Here is a 12429-nt window from a genome sequence, read left to right as displayed (position 1 = left end):
ATTTTCAAAAGGCTGCCCTTGTGAAGAACTAAAGGGAAGAAGGGGGATGAATATACATTTAAGGGCTTAAGTATGCACAGAAGATTTGTCTCTGGCATGCCACAAAATTCCAGCTGCAACTGAAGGGGGGAAGATGGGAGACGGGAAACTTACTCTTCATTCTGTCGTTTGTTTCACCATTCGCCTGCGCAGCCCTGTCATCGTAGACAAACTCATTGTAAGAGGAAGCATGGGAAAGAGTGCCACTAATCACCGGTAGGGTTGTAGGCCTGGAGGCAAGGACATAAGAAATCCCCATCTCCCCACCGGTGCCCCTTTTGCTCCCTGTCTGGCTAATTCAGAAACAACCTTTAAGTTCCAGGTCAAAGGCCATCTCCCACGGTGGGGACCAGAACCTAGGGGCCTTGATGAACAGGCTGGAAACAGAAATGCCCCCCAAAAATGAGCTTAATTCACTAAGGAGTGATGGGGATGACGGCCTGCCTAAAGATGTTGAATTTGAAAATCGTTAAAACACAACAGCGGGGCTTCCCTGGGGGTGCAGTGGTTAAGAATTCGCCTGCCAATGCAGGGGACGTGGGTTTGAACCCTGGTCTGGGAAGATCCCACATGCTGCGGAGCAACTAAGCCCGTGAACCACAACTACTGAGCCTGTGCTCTAGAGCCCGCGAGCCACAACTACTGAGCCCGTGTGCCACAGCAAGAGAAGCCACCGCAATGAGAAGCCCGCACACCACAACAAAGAGTAGCCCCCGCTCGCTGTAACTAGAGAAAGCCCGTGCGCAGCAACGAAGACCCAATGCAGCCAAAAATAAATTAATTAATTAAAAAAAAAATCACAATAGCAACCCTAAAATATCTGTGTGTCGACCAGGTCTGGGCCTTGACTCCAGGCTGCCATCCTGCAAAATTGCCTCCCCTCCCCTTCTACCTGTCCCTTCCCCACCTAGAACTGACTGTTCCCTCCACTGGGCCCATGGCCCTTTGATCATACGTCTTTCGGGGAACTTACATTGTACTACAGGCGTTCACGTGCCTATCAGACTGTAGGTCTTTGAAAAATTAATGACAATTATTGTCAGCCTTTATTGAGGGCTTATCAGGGTCCAGGCAATGGGCCAAGAGCTTTACATCTATTTTCTCACTGGGTCCTCAAAGCCAGCCTAGAAAGTAGGCTTTTTCAGATGAGGAAACTTGAGTCTGAGAAAGGTTGAATAACCTGCGGTAGGTCACAGAATGACCATTTGGGTGGCGAGCAGAGCTAGGACTTGAACCCAGGCATTTTGGCTCCAGAATCAACTTGCTTAACCAACACTTTATTTTAGAAGAGAAGGCGTGTGTCTCAATCCTACTGGGAGATTGGGCGCCTAGCACCTTAGCTGAAATCCACCTAAATTAATACAATAACACTTTATGGGGCAACTACGACATGCAAAGTTTGCTCCCTACCCCGATAAAAGTCGTGACAGGGAATCATTTTCATCGTGTCTCACCTGACCCACAGGTTCTTCTCAAGAAAAAGAGCTGCTACGTGGATAAACCTTGAAAACGTTAGGCTAAGTGACAGTAGGCAGTCACAAAAGACACCATATGGTATTGAAACAGAGCAGGACGCTATGGTCCTTGTGCCCCCATGTCCTCAGCCTGCCTTTTGTCTGTGGAAAAGCTTTAGCCAAAGAATACGTTTAATCAGAGAAGTGAGAAAATGCAGAAACAAAGGAAAACAGTCAAAGGAGACCAAATAATAATAGTTTAGTCATTAAGCAAAGTCAAGGACATTTAGTTCCTTCTCAAGGGCTATAGGTAATATTCTGAGCCATGTCCTGGGAGCTGCCTTATAGACACTGAAACCCCATCAGGTGGAAGAAGTTAACCACATGATGACCAGGCTGTAGCCATGACATAAGCTGCCACAATTCTGAGAACTGGCCTCAAGGAAATGGAAACAAACTGACCCTGGAACTGAAGATTAACTGTACCTGCAACAATCAAGATGACGCTGGTCAGACCACCGATGACCAATTTCAAGGTGATTGTCAGAGCTGACTGCACTGTTTCTGCCTCTGTCTATAAAAGCTCTTGCCCCCTGATTGTCGGAGGGGGAGTCGGCCTTTGGACAGGCATCCGCCCTCCCCGCCGCCCCCCGGTTGCTGGCCTCCGAAATAAAGCAACCTTTCCTTACCTACCAACACTTGTCTCTCGAGAACTGGCTTCCGAGCATCGAGCAGCTGGACCTGGGTTCGGGAACAGATTTTGGCGCCCAAAGTGGGGCTGTGCTCTCACGGCATCTGGCTTCCCTGGGTCTCCCAGAGTAGAGCCACCAGCTACAGCAAACACGCCAGGGTAAGCCGCTACGAGCCAACTGCTTGTGGCTAGCCAGCCCCGAGAGGGGGATTTCAGGGGATGTGCACAGCAGCTGCCGAAAGCATTTGTTTCGGGGATCCTCCCTGTTTCTCCCCTGCTGGGCACTGGCTTCCGACTTTCGCTTTTGGTTGGTGGAAATGAAACGTACGTTTGGGACGAGCTGATGAGCTCCAAGGCTGGGAAAGCCCACCCGCGTGCACCGGGGCAACCTTCCCATTTGTGAGCACTAAGTGCTATCTGGGCCCTTTTGCCAATTGGTTCTGATGTGTGTCTGATGTTGAGGACTGTTTGTGAGCACTGACTGCTCAGGGGTGGGGCAGTCAGCCTTTAGACAGGCGTTCGCCCTCCCCCCACTGGTGGCCGGCCTCTGAAATAAAGCAGACTTTCCTTTACACCGACGTGGCCTCTTAATTGGCTTTCGAGCGGCGAGCAGCCGGACTGGGGTTTGGTGACAGTATGATTCCATTTATATGAAACATCCAGAATAGATCAATCCATAGAGACAGAAAATAGGGCTTCCCTGGTCTGGGAAGATCCCACATGTCTCAGAGCAACTAAGCCCGTGTGCCACAACTGCTGAGCCTGCGCTCTAGGGCCCGCGAGCCACAACTACTGAGCCCACGCGCCACAACTACTGAAGCCCGCACGCCTAGAGCCCGTGCTCCACAACAAGAGAAGCCACCACAATGAGAAGCCCACGCACCGCAACAAAGAGTACAGACCCCGCTCACTGCAACTAGAGAAAGCCTGCGTGCAGCAACGAAGACCCAACACAGCCAAAAATAAATAAATTTAAATCAACTGTACTTCAATAAAAATTAAAAAAAAAAAAAGAGACAGCAAACAGCAGAGAGAGAGCCTTAGACACCTAGCTGTGTATACACAGCACATTCTGACCACTTCTGATGCCCCATGTCGTCTGGGTTGACCGTTACTCTGTGCATCACAACTCCCAGCTTGGAATGTGTTATCATGTCAGAGCACAAGACATATTCTACCCAGTCAGCCCTCACCTTTCAACTCAAGAAAGAATGCTGCGATACAGTGATCCAGACTCAGGCAAGCCCGCAGGAATTTCTTTTATCTCTGGAACACTTTATGTAATTTATTTCTCAAGACATCCAGATACCTAATTCCATCTTTCATTGGCGACTATCAATAGGAGTTCACGCTGCTCCCAGATGAAACTCTGGAGCTCCAGGGGGTGCTGGTGGAGGAGACGGGAGGAGACATGGGGAGAGAGCAGAGTCCGCATCAGGAGCCCTGCAGCCCTGAGAGGAAGGGACTCTGGCCAACCTGACCTCAGCTGTGGACCCTGACTGACCCATCAAATGCAGACACCTACCATCCAACAGCCCCCTGAACCAAGCAGAAGGAGAGATTCAAACGCCTCATAAGGGGTTGGGGGCATGAAACCAAAATCTTTTTTTTTTAATTTTTTAAATATATTTATTTATTTATTTGGCTGCATTGGGTCTTCACTGCTGTACGTGGGCTTTCTCTAGTAGCAGCGAGCAGGGGCTACTCTTCGTTGTGGTGCGTGGGCTTCTCATTGCGGTGGCTTCTCTTGTTGCGGAGCATGGGCTCTGGGCGCTCAGGCTTCAGTAGTTGTGGCACGTGGGCTTAGTAGTTGTGGCACACGGGCTTAGTTGCTCCGCGGCATGTGGGATCTTCCCGGACCAGGGCTCGAACCGGTGTCCCCTGCACTGACAGGCGGATTCTTAACCACTGCACCACCAGGGAAGTCCCATGAAAGCAAGATCTTGCCCTGTAGGAACCAAACAGAACCTCTGGGGGACTTATTTCCCTCTGAGCCCAGTCAGTGGGGCCAGCGTGCAGCTCCGGAATGCTCCACATTCCCAGCTCCATCAGGCATGTTCACACTGTGCCCTCCACCTGGAAAGCCCTCTTTTTCTCAACTTTGCACAACTCTGTTCACCCTTCAAGGCTCACTTCACCTCTGTGAGGCCTCTGATCCCACCAGTCAAAGCCCCTCACTCCCACCTGGCGCTCCCCCAACACGCCACTCATACGTGTCTCACTGTAACAGCATCACTTCTTCACATGTGTGTTTACCCCAGTGGGTCAATGGCTTTTTTTGTTTTTGTTTTGGCCATTAGGTATTCATTGGTATATTTGGTCTTAGCAATTCCCTCCTAATAGTTTCAGAAGTGTGTAAATAAAAATAAATTACATAAAAACAAAAAAAATCTAAAGGCATGAGAACAATATTGTAAATAGTGCCAAAGTGTTTACAACACGATAATATATATTATAGAGCTTAATTTTGTCTTTAGTTTTTTTTAATTAACTTTTATTGGAGTATAGCTGCTTTACAATGTTGCACAGGGAACTCTATTCAATGCTCTGTGGTGACCTAAATGGGAAGGAAATCCAAAAAAGAGGGGATATACGTATACATATAGCTGATTCACTTTGCTCTCCAGCAGAAACTATCAATGGCTTCTTAAGGGTAGCAATCGTGTTTCTAGTTACCATCCCATCTGAGGCATAAAGGGCTGGTGATGTGCCTGGCACACCTCCTGCCGTACATTACTGAGCTACTGTTTTTTAGAACTCCCATGATTAATTTAAGATACTACAACTGTACTGCACTGGGCTCTTAGTCTATTGAAAAGTATCATCTTTTTTAAGACTTTATTTTTTTAGAGCAGTTTCCAGTTTACACAAACCTGAGAGGGTGGTACAGATCGCCCATTTCCCCCTGCCTCCACACATACACAGCTCCCCTATTATCAGTATCACTCCCCAGAGTGCTACATTTTCCGCTGAGGAGGAATCTACACTGGCACGGCATAAACCCCCAAAGTCCAGAGTTTACCTTAAGGCTCATTCTTGACGTTGTGCATTCCATGGGTTTGGACAAGTGTATAAATGACCTATGCCCATCATTATAGTACCATGCAGAGCATTTTCACTGCCCTAAAAATCCTCTGTGCTCTGCATACTCACCTCACTCTCCAAGCCCCTGGCAACCACTGATCTTTTTATTGTCGCCATAATTTTGCCTTTTCCAGAATGTCACGTAGTTGGAATCACACAGTGTGAAGCTTTCTCAGATTGGCTTCTTTCACTTAGTCATATGCTTTTAAAGTTCCTCCATGTATTTTCATGACTTGACAGCTCCTTTCTTTTTAGCACCGAATAGTATTCTATTGTCTGGATGGACCACAGTTTATCCGTTCATCTACTGAAGAACATCTTGGTAGCTTCCAAGTTTTAGCAATTATGGATAAAGGTGCTGTAAACACCTGTGTGCAGGTTTTTGTGTGGACTTAAGTTTCAGTTCATCTGGGTAAATACCAAGGAGCACAACTGCTGGATCATATAGTAAAAGTACGTTTCCTTCTGTAAGAAACTGCCCAAATGTCCTCCAAAGAGTCTGCACCATTTTGCGTTCCCGCCAGCAGTGAAGGAGAGTTCCTGTTGCTCCACATCCTCTCCAGCATTTGATGTCATCTGTGTTCTGGACTTTGGCCATTCTAATAGGTGTGTCATGGTATCTCATTGTTGTTTTCATTTGCAATTCCCTGATGACATACGATGTGGAGCATAAAATTATTACTTTTTCAAATTAAGCATCAAAAATATCACAGTGAATTTAGAAACTTGTCTTCTCGTTTCTGCTTTTTACAGGTCCAGGAACTCTGAAGCGGCCTGTGGCTCTCTTGACCTCCAAGAGACCCTGTGCATACCTCAAAGTCCATACAGAAGGTATTCAGGAGATAACTGCTGATCAATTGCTACTTTATCGCAAACTTCCTTTGAGATGGACCAAAGCCGGAGACGGTAGTTTTTCCACAGGAAGACAAACGTGATACTTCTCGATTTGCTTTATGGAACTTGATTTGCTTCACGAAACTGAAACATTAAGCGTGTAAGGCTCTCAGCTGCAAGAGATGCACTCTGGGCTGAACTGCATCCCCCCAAAAAGATGTTGAAGTTCTAATCCCTAGGACCTGTATGTGTGACTTTATTTGCAAATAAGGTCTGTATAGAGGTAATCAAGTTAAAATTAGGTCATTAGGTTGGGCCCTAATCCAAAATGCCTGGATTTCTAAGCCATCCAGTTTGAGGTACTCTGTTATGACAGCTCTAGGAAACTTATAAAGATGGACACTAGCTGAAACAGAAAAAGCAATGTCATCAGAACTTGGTGTTTCTTGGTTTCTCTAAGCTCTGCTTTCCTCAGTCTGGGCTCCACTCCCAGGCAAGCTGTCACGACATGGTGGGCCCCAACAGCAACAGATATACAGTCTTCCGGCTTCAAGTCCTCTGCGGGGAGAGCTTCTTTGCTCAGGAAGTCCAACAGAAGACCTGGGATCCAGTCTTAGTGACTTGAATCTTGAGGGTGAGATTAGCCTCCTCCCACACCCCAAGGTCTGAGAGCGGGAGGAGGATTTTTCTTCATGGAAAACCAGGGTTCTCATCCCAAGAGTGGGGGAAATAGATGCTGAGTGTCAGGCAGGTAAAACATAGGAAGGTCTCTGGAACACAAAGGATTCATACATCCATATTCAGTCAGCAAGTCTTTCTTGAGTGCACGGCATTATTCTAGGTCACTGGTCCTGCGTCAGTGGGCAAAGTGGATAAAGATCCCAGCCCTCCTGGAGCTTACAGTCTCGTAGGAGAAAGAGTAAGTAGCTGAAGGCCGAGGAAAGCACTGTGGCAGATTCGGTGCCGGTCATCCTGTGGGCTCTGAGTGTTTACTGAACGAATAAATGAACAGCAGTGAGAACAAGTGGCTCTGCCGAGTGAATCCCTGCTGCGTCTGAAGCCCATAGAGACCGGTTATGGGATTCCCACACGCCACGTGGGATGGGACTTCGGTACAGAGAGAGACGGGTGGACCTCTGAACCCCAGGGAGGTGATAAGAAATAACTTCACCCAAACTGGAGAACCCAATGCCCGGTGATGTGACATTCTGTGACAGACACACGGGAAATGTGATCAAAGTGGACACACACACAGAAAAGCCTGTAACAATGGTCCTTTTATGGAGTGAAAACCGGATGTCACTGTAACACTGTTTTTCTGTTCTTTCAAGGAACGCTTGCTAGGCCGGCCCAGTGTGAAGAGAACTGTGCTTCTTCTAAGGGGAAAAAAGAAAAGCATGAAGCCGCTCCCTCCTGAATGAGATCTCGGACGGAGTGAGAATTTGCAGCTCAGTCGGTGAGCTTTCAGAAAAAGCAGAATTCTAAAATAACGGCCCCAACACATGCAGCTCCCTCTGAAATTCTGAATCATTCAAACAGGTTCTGCTCTCCGAGCGAAGGACATAGTCTCTTTGTTTGCTTTAAACCAAGGGCAAAGGTGGTGCCACTGGCAAAGGCTTTAGTGGAAATTCACCGCTTTCCAAATCATCAGTGGCATTTTACTCATTTATGTATTTGCCCATCAACAGATTTTTCTGAGCACTGTGTTCAAGCACGATCAGCAAAAACAGACTCAGTTCTACTCCGATGGAGCTTAGGGCCTATCCTAACATACAGTTTGTAAGAGCCTACAGACTTCCATCGATCCATCACAAGTAAACATACAATTTCAAGTTGCATGAGAGCATAAATGTGGAGATTTGACCCAATCAAAGGGGTCAGAGAAGACTTCTCTGAGGAACTGATAACTCAACTGAAATTTAAAGGATGGAGCAGAAGGTACATGATGACAAGAAAGGAGAAGCAATCATTCCAGGAAAAGGAACAAAATGTACAAAGGTTAGTAGTGAAAATGAGGGACCCTCAATCTGCCTGAGATACACACAGGGATGCAGTGGGAAATGAGCCTGGAAAAGCTGGGGGGAGCAGGTGTTGAAGAGAAGCCACACGAAGAAGCTTTGTCTTCATCCTAAGAGTGACGGGAAGGCATCCAGGAGCGAGTGATACGCTCAGATTTGTGATTTGAAGCTGTGGTGGACACAACATGGGAGAGAATGGAAGGGTCAGGGTGGAAGCAGGTAGAGCTTGCAGAGGATCCTGGAGTCACCCACGTGAGGTTGATGAACTGGGATGGCGGTGAAGGAGAGGAAGGGAAGAGGACGAATTCAGAATTGTTTATGAGCTCAAAGCAGCAGATCTTGCTGATTAGACTGGATGCAGAATTGAGTGTGAGAAGGTGTCAAGGTCAACTCCTGGATTTCTGGCTCACATAACTGGATGGTTGGTGGAGCCATTCACTGAGATAGGGCTGGAAGAGGAGCGGGGTTGAAGAAGTTAGTTGCCGAGTTTGTTGTTGTTATTGTTGTTGTTGTTTTAATTAATAGACTTTACTTTTTACAGTAGTTTTAGTTTTACAGAAAAATTGAGAAGTACAGAGTTCCCATACAGTCCCTCACCCACTTTCCCATTACCAACACCCTGCACTAGTATCATGCATTTGTTACAACTGATGAATCAGTATTGAAACGTGATTATGAACTAAGGTCTGTAGTTTACATTCGGGTTCACTCTTTGCGTTGTATAGTTCTGTGGGTTTTGACAAACGTGTGATGTCATGCATCCACCACGGCAATACCACACAGAATAGCTTCGCTGCCCTAAAATTCCCCTGTGCTTCATCTGTTCATCCATCCCTCTCTCCTCCCACCCAAACTCCTGGCAACCAGTGATTTTTTTTTACTGTCTCCATAGTTTTGTCTTTGCTAGAATATTGTACAATTGGAATCATACAGAATATAACCTTTTCAGATTATCAATATGCATTTAAACTTCCTACTTGTCTTTTCCTGGCTTGATAGCTTATTTCTTTTTCACACTGAATAATATTCCACTGTGTGGATGTACCAGAGTTTATTTATCCATTCACCTACTGAAGGGTATGTTGGTTGCTTCCAAGTTTTGGCAATTATGAATGGAGCTGCTATGAACATTCTGATGTAGGATTTTGTGTGACATAAGTTTTAAACTCATTTGGGTAAATATCAGGAAACCCAATTCCTGATTCATATGGTAAGAGTATGATTAGTTGTGTAAGAAACTGCCAAACCGTCCTCCAAAGTGGCTGCACCATTTTGCATTCCCACCAGCACTGAATGAGAGTTCCTGTTGCTCCATATCCTTGTCAGCACTTGGTGTTGTCAGTGTTTTGGATTTTAGCCATCCTAATGGGAGCGTAGTGGTGACTCCTTGTTTTCACTTCCCCTTCCCTGATGACATACGATGTTGAGCGTCCCTCCACGTGCATATTTGCCACCTGGATATTGTCTTCGGTGAAGTGTCTGTTCAGATCTTTTGCCCACTTTTTAACTGGCTTGTTTGTTTTCTTATTGTTGAGTTTTAAGAGGTCTTTGTATATTTTGGATACGAATGCTTTATCAGACATGACTTGTCGGTGGTTTGTCTTTTCTTTATCTTAACAGAGTCTCTTGCAGAACAGAGGTTGGTGAGTCGACTTTGAACTTGATAATCCTGAAGAGCCTTTGTGGGGTCAAGGTGGAAATGCCAAGTAAGCAGGGCAAAAGCCCTGGGACAGGAGAGAGCGTGGGAAGTTCCAGGAACCCAAAGAAGGGAGTGTGCTGAGCAGGGCGAACAAGCCCTGTGGGTTTGGGAAGAGGAGTTTGGTCTTCATCCCATTGAAGGGTTAATCCCGGAAATGCTGACGAGTCACCTCTGAAGCCAAGCCTTTCATGTTATTCTGATAGAGTTAACATCATAGCCAAATTCCCTTCTCAAAGGCAGTGGGAAATCACACCTCAGGGTTTAATGCAGTGCCTTGGGTTGCATATGTGTTTAATCAATATTTGTTGAGTAAATGAATTAAATGTCTGATTATGTTGTATGGTGGCGTTTATATAAATATCCACATGATAAATTATTTCATTCATTCAAAATATATTTCATGAGTGACTAACACATGCCAGGCATTACACTAGTTACTGTGAACCAAACAGGCTAAGATCACTGCAGCCCTGGAGCTTACATCCCAGCAGGAGGAAATGGTGAATAAAATACAAACATAGCAAGTAAATGAAACCGGACACGAAAGGGATTACCAAGCTCTGGGAGAAAAGCAAATGTAAAGCAAGATAATGGAAGTGCCCAGTTTGTGACGTCCAGTGGAAGGCCATGGCAGGCTTCACTGACACGTGACCTTTAAACAAAGGTTTGAGGGGGAGGGAACAGCTGTGTGGACACCACAGGGGGTGGGGTAAGAGCCAAGGTCCCAGGTGGCAGGAGGCAGGCCCCGTAAGGTCCTGTGTGTGAACCCAGGCTTTCTTTGCGTGAAACGAGGAACTGTTGTGGAGTTTTGCATGGAGGAGTGACGTGATCTGGGCTGCATTTATACAGTGTCTCCCTGTCTGTGGAGGAGGGTGGGAGGCCAACCAGCTCATGACTGCAGTGATTGGAGCAGGAGGTTGAGAGCGGCTTCACTCTAGATCAAAGCTGAGGACAGGTTTTCCCGACAGACTGGACATGGGATGACGAGAGAGTGGAAACCAGGATGACGTCAAGGGCTTTGACCTGAGCAACTGGAAGGATGGACCTGCCAGCAACTGAAATATGAAGCGGGAGCAGACCTGGGGCAGGTGATCAGGAGCTCGATCTGGAGGCAAGGGCGGCAGGTGCCTGGAGGAGGGCTAAGGAGTACAGGTGTCAGGTGGGCAGCTGCAGGGAGTCTGCGCTGGATACGGGAGTTGGAGGGCGCGTAGAAGACACTTAACACCGTGACACCAAGTGAGGTCACACAGCGAGGAGAGACAGAGAGGACAGCCCACACGGAGCCTGGGTTCTCCAGCGCACCTCTCCTCACCACCTCCTCACTACCCCCTGGTCCACAACCCAGCATCACCTGCATCTCACAGCCTCCATTCGGCCCCCCTGGTTCCACACCTGCCCACCTTCAGCCCACGCTCTACGCCGTGGCCAGGGTGGGCCCGTTAACGCTCAGACCCTGCCGTGTTAGACAACCAGGATGTCTGTCAGCGGATGAACAGATAAAACAAACGTGGTGCATCCAGACGACGGAATAGAGTCAGAAACGTGAAGACTGAAGTGTGGATACACGCTACAATGTGGACGAAACTAGAAAACCTTATGCTTAGTGAAGAAAGCCAGTCACAAAGATCCCATATTACACGGCCCATCTACATGATACGGCCAGAACAGACAAAGCCATAGAGACAGAAAGTAGACTGATGGTGCCCACGGGTTGGAGGGAGGGAGGGAAGGGGAGTGACTGCCGACAGGGAAGGGGGCTCAAAACTTACATAGTGTTGATGGTGCATAACTCGGAATGCACTAAAAACCATTGAATGGCACAGTTTATTTTGTTAACTTATTTTTTATTGAAGTATAGTTGAATTACAATGTGTTAATTACCGCCGTACAGCAAAGTGACTCAGTTATACATATATATACACTCCTTTTTAATATTCTTTTCCATTATGGTTTACCACAGGATACTGACTATAGTTCTCTGTGCTCTACAGTAGGACCTTGTCGTGTATCCATTCTATATATGACAGTTTGCATCTGCTAGTCCCAAACTCCCACTCCATCCCTCCCCCCCACCCCTTCCCCTTGGCAACCACAAGTCTGTTCTCTATGTCCATGATTCTGTTTCTGTTTCACAGATAGGTTCATTTTTGTCACATTTTAGATTCCACAGGTAAGTGACATCATATGGTATTTGTCTTTCTCTGTCAGACTCACTTCACTTAGTATGATAATCTCTAGGTCCATCCATGTTGCTGCAAATGGCATTATTCCATTCCTTTTTATGGCTGAGTAGTATTCCATTGTATATATGTACCACATCTTCTTTACCCAGCATGGTACAATTTAAATTGGTGAATTGCATGGTATGTAAATTACGTCCCCGCACAGCTACTGAAAATGCCTGCAGGGCCCCCATGGACTGCAGACAGGAGCCTAGTCACTCAGGCCCCCACCAGCTCACACTGCTTGTCTGTCTGGACATGGGATGTGATCTCTACTCCTCTCCCCTCCCCCATCCTCCTGCCCAGGCTTGCTGTCCCGCAAACATGCACACTTGCTTTTCCTTCCTAGTGCACCACCTCGGGTCCTCATTCCAATGTCACCTTGTCA

Source organism: Delphinapterus leucas, chromosome 19, assembly GCF_059928025.1.
Source record: "Delphinapterus leucas isolate spDelLeu-1000000601 "Yukka" chromosome 19, BTC_Dleu_Yukka2, whole genome shotgun sequence".
Taxonomy (NCBI): Eukaryota; Metazoa; Chordata; class Mammalia; order Artiodactyla; family Monodontidae; genus Delphinapterus; species Delphinapterus leucas.
Note: the sequence above shows the minus strand (reverse complement) of the source record.